At 37.0% G+C, this 5035-nt stretch overlaps 1 long non-coding RNA gene across 2 annotated transcripts; it reads right to left on the bottom strand.

The window, feature by feature from the left end:
• Positions 1-602: 602 nt before the first annotated feature.
• On the bottom strand, positions 603-3514 carry LOC143412449 (uncharacterized). Of its 2 annotated transcripts, none has more exons than XR_013100746.1 (5): positions 3261-3514; positions 2349-2832; positions 2066-2182; positions 1846-1949; positions 603-1741 (listed from the first exon to the last, which is right to left on the bottom strand). It is a non-coding gene; the product is annotated as an uncharacterized LOC143412449 (long non-coding RNA). The 2 variants fall into 2 exon arrangements; XR_013100747.1 differs by having other exon boundaries at positions 3244-3514.
• Positions 3515-5035: the final 1521 nt, after the last annotated feature.

A 5035-nucleotide genomic window follows, 5' to 3' on the forward strand; every position in this document is an offset into this window, starting at 1 on the left:
CTGTGTTCGTGTTTTCCTCTGAAACAATAAATTCTGTTGGAGCAGCCTTTCAACGCTTCTCTCTGTCTCTCGCAAGCAGAGTTGACCCAGACAACAAAGTAAAGCCATTTTTCGGCTACAAGCCCGACCAGGAACCCGTATTAGTCAGAGGTCCCTTTACTATGGTTCGGCACCGCAGACCTTCAGTAATAGTAATAAATCACACAGCAATAGCACATTCACGTAGTTGTAAAATGCATGATAATATGTTAAGTAATCCAAAGTATTCAGAATACGTTACTCTCATTGAGTAACGTAACGGAATACGTTACAGAATACATTTTAGGGCATGTATTCTGTATTCTGTAATGGAATACATTTCAAAAGTAACCTTCCCAACACTGCTTGTAATAAAAGTACAGTAACAGTAACTAGAAAGTGCATTTTCTGAAGAAACTGCAGTGTGAATGCTTGAATCTGAATGTATGCACTGAAATGAATTAATTGCTGAATATTAAGCTAAAAATGTTGAATTAGCTGGAAAATAAAGAATTTTTAACCTGAAAACAAAAGTGCTGAACTTTTGAAAGCTGATGTTCACACAGAAGAAGTTGGAAAATAACTGAAAATGTTTAAAATTTTAATTAGAAAAAGATGAGTAATGACAAAAAGAAAATGTAGTCAGCAAACCTCTGAATGAATAACAAAAGTTCATATTCTTCTAATCACTTAAAGAGTGGAATTATGTTTTATAAATCTCTAATTCATAAAAAAAATAATAAAAATAAATGTAAAAACAAATTTGTTAAATTGAACTGAAAAGATGAACAAACATTCTGGAGAAAATACAAACTTTCATATACAGCATAATGTTTTTCAGACATATACACATATGTATATCATGTTTAATAGTACCGGTATTATATACATCATAATCAAATAAAAACATTAGTCCTTTTTGTGAACATGGATAAATAAGTATCAATAGTTTACAGCATTGTTCAGCCATGCCGCTAAATGCTTTTTTACACAGTGTTTTAACCTGGGCTCAGACACAAAGTCCCAAATTTAGTTAGTCCCTGACTTTGAGTTGTGCTTATGACTAATTATTATACACAAGTCTTTATCTATCTGAACTCTAAGGACACAAATATGAAAAAACCTATACTTACCAGCTGATACCCCACACTACACACTAGGTGTGCCATGTGACCTGAAACTTTGGTACAAACTCATCATAATCATTCTGTTAACACTGTTTTTTAACACTGTTTGTGTTGCTGTTCAGCAGTTTAAAATGTTTTAGATTGGATTACATGGAATGAATTTGAATTTTCTTGGGGGGTTTTGTGTGTGTTTTGTTCTTAGCAGATTTTTTCTTCCATACTGTTGAATTCCAGTTACCACATTTCTGGTCATATGACATCCCGAGTGCCCACTTAAAAAAATCCCTACAGTTAATTCAACATTAAAACAAAATAAAAATATGTTAAATAAATAAAGGTTTGCTCTGTGATGAAATACTAAATAAGCATACATTGTACAGAGCACTAACAATGAAAACAATCCTTTAGCCTGTTGATCAGAGAGAGGCAGTCATTGTATCCATTTAAAACCTGTAATCACAGAGCACAATGTTACTGTGAAACTATGAAGTCCCATATGATCCTCATAATGTCCAGTGACTTCAGAGTGGATCCTCCCTGTCATCCGGCCAGAGTTTGATGTGTGGCAAGCAGCACAGAAGCAGGATAGCTGAGAACTTTAAAAGAAGAGCAGAAAACAGCAACATATGTAGTTGTAAATGTAAATATCAGTGATACTTGTCTTGTCAAAGGGAATAAAATAATGAAAATGTTAACTTACACACTCATTTAGGGAGGATCTTGACACTGCACAGAGGAGGCACAGTCAGTCTGACAATGATGGTGATCTCCAGGGATGTTTTCCTGCAGCAACATTCCTGCCAACTGGCCGTATGATCCGGAGTAGTTGGTTTGTAGTGAACAGAAAGGTGTATATGTTAGGTAGTGTGCACTCAGAGCTGGTCCTAAGAAACAAACACATCCTGTAATAAACTGAATACCTGTAGTAGTGCTGCTGCAAATATAAAGCCCTTCTATCATGAGTGGTTTCAAAGAAGGTGTTTTGGAGGCTCAGTCACAGAAACTGTGCAGTCTGTTCAGTCCTGAGTGTCTCAGCTCTGAAGGGGATGGATCACAGAGGGAAACACCTGAGTACAGACATTACAATACACTCTAACACTCCTAAGGTCAAGTGAAAACACAATTTAAACAGTTTACAAAGAATGAACACATGTTTTCATGGAAATTATGTCATTAACCCTTTTTGTTGTGAGTAAATCTCACCGACTGCTTGTGGGACAAGCTAGAAGGAGGACTTATCACAGAATGTCTCCTGTGCTCCAGATGTGAAGTCTCACGCTCTGATCGTACGGTGATGAAGATGGTGATGATGAAGCCTCTCTGTTCTGTGGCATTACAGTTTCTGGCTGCTATGTGCCTCACACTGTTGGATCTTACATGTGAAGATTGGAGAAGACACAGGAGGACTGTGTCGCTTGGCGTTTTTCAGCAGCAAGCCAAGAGTGAAAAACAGGTAGAGAGAAAATTTAGCAGAGAGAACAGACAGAGCAGGAGAGACACGGCTTTAAATCAAACCGCAAAAGGATTGTTGGTTTGGCAAAATTTCTCACAAACCACAGAGTGAAATACAGATGGAAAGAAGGCAGAGACAATAGGTGGAGCAGGACAGAGGATAGAGGGGTTGGGGGGTTGGGATGTGAGAGAGAAGACTGGAGATCTGGTCCTTGTTCTTCTTCTTCTACACACTCTGAACAAAAAACAAGAAAAAAAAATAATTTTATTAAAATTATATCACATGGTAATTGTATGAACTAAATGTGACTACTGCAAAAGGACAAAACAAATATTCAAGCTAAACTGTTGTCGGCTGCCATGTGCAAAAAGTTGCATAATTGGGCACTTTTTAAAAGAATAAATATTTAATTAAATTCAGCAATAATATTTTTAAATACAAATATGATTGAGTGAATCATTAATTAATCACATGTAGTGTGACTACAAAAATGTACGAAAAAAATATTTTAGCCCAATTGTTAAGCTGCACTTATGTGTATTTATTATAAAATTGTGTTTAAAAGGTCTAGCACAAAGTTTGAACCCATCACTTTACAGCTTATATTAGTCATATTATTTTTTTATTTTGGTCTACTTCTCTTACAGTATGTGCACACCTACCAGGCAAAGCACAGTGTCAGTCAGGTTCCTGAAAGAAACGAGAAATAATACGTTAGTTGTCTGTACAGTGTTATCAGACTAACAGAAATACAAAGCCCACACGACATGATACACTGAACTTCTAGTCAGCAGGGTAATTATAGAGTAATATAGCACACCAACTGATACAGCAGTCATTTTACAATTCAAACTAGTTAACTGAAGTATTGCCACTTATGTAAGGCTACTGTTAGACTGTTACTAGCCTTAGCACTGCTGCTAGCGCTAGCATTCCGGCTAGCATTAGCACTTCAGTTAGTGTTAGCAATGCAGCTAGCATTAGCATTGCAGCTAGCGTTAGCATTGCAGCTAGCGCTAGCAATGCTGCTAGCGCTAGCGCTAGCACTCTTACTGTTAAAACTGAGCCACAATGGCAATAATAAAGCTAATTTCTTACTTTGGTCTCACTGACCGGCAATAAATATCACAGGAATATTATTTTTGTCAGTTAACAACTGCTAAGGCTAGTGTTAGCACTATAGCTAGCGTTAGCATTGTTGCTAGCATTAGCATTGAAGCTAGCGTTAGCACTGCTGCTAACAGCAAAACGTAATAAACGTATATAAATGATAGCGAAGGTTATTCTTTTTTCTTTCTTTCTTCTTTGAATTGTTTTTAACTCTGTTGGACTTGATATGTGAGTTTAAATGTCAAACATGTATTTTTTCCATCATAAAAATAAAACACTGCAGTACTGAGTGTACTGTACTTACCACAGCAGAGAGCAAAGCGGAATGACGACAGTTGGTCCAGTGATAGGTTAAAAACAGATGAGGCGTTCAGGTGGTGCTTGGAAATTTGACCATCAGTTTGAACAGCAATAATGAGCATATACATGTCTGTGTGTTGGTCTCTGTGTGTGACAGACATAGAGAGATAGAGGGAAAAAATACACTATACTAGTGTACAAATTGGTCCTTTTTGCCCAAGTATAAGCGAATGAGTGACATACAGAAAAACAGGGCAACTGGCATTAAATGAGCAAATAAAAAGTATTAAATCTTGAACTGTTTTGTGGGTTTTATTTTAAGACTACTTTGAGTGTATTCGTGGGGAGATAAACTATACAGACTATAAACAAAGACATTAAATGAGATTAGATTAGTTAAACGTTAGTTAAAAGGTGGGAAAATTAACTACAGACCGATAGATGCTGAGAGCTTTAATTATCCAGTCAGAAAGGATGATTTTGAAGTCATCAACTGACTCCAACTGCCCAGATCTGAAAAACCTTTGTGCCAATCACAATGCTCTACTTAGTTGGCATATACTAACTACTGAAAAACTATTAATCTGTGGCAAAACCCTGTCAAATCTGTCTTATTGTACTATTGAAAAAGTTAATCTTACTACAATCTAACATTTTAACCATGGCAGAGTGAGAGAGAGCTCGTTAAGCAGGCAGGTGTGAGCCTGGTTGCTATAGTGACTGCACCCAATGGCTCCATACACACGACACAGACATGCACCTCACTTTTGCTGCTTAAAATGAACAGAAAAGTCAGGCCGAAACAAATTGTTCCCATATGAAAAGTACAAGTCGTATTCACGAAATTCTTTCACCGTGAGCGACAGCAGCTTCTAGTCTACTGAATTCTCAGTTTTCATGCCTGTGGAGTTTATTATATGGACGTGGTGACAGTGGAAAGACACCATGCTCTTCTGATTTTCAAACGAACCTTCTGAGCCATTTTAACATTAGAGTCTATGGAAGAGTTGGAGGGAGGAGGCTGCGC

The sequence above is a fragment of the Maylandia zebra genome, linkage group LG11 (assembly GCF_041146795.1).
Source record: "Maylandia zebra isolate NMK-2024a linkage group LG11, Mzebra_GT3a, whole genome shotgun sequence".
NCBI lineage: Eukaryota > Metazoa > Chordata > Actinopteri > Cichliformes > Cichlidae > Maylandia > Maylandia zebra.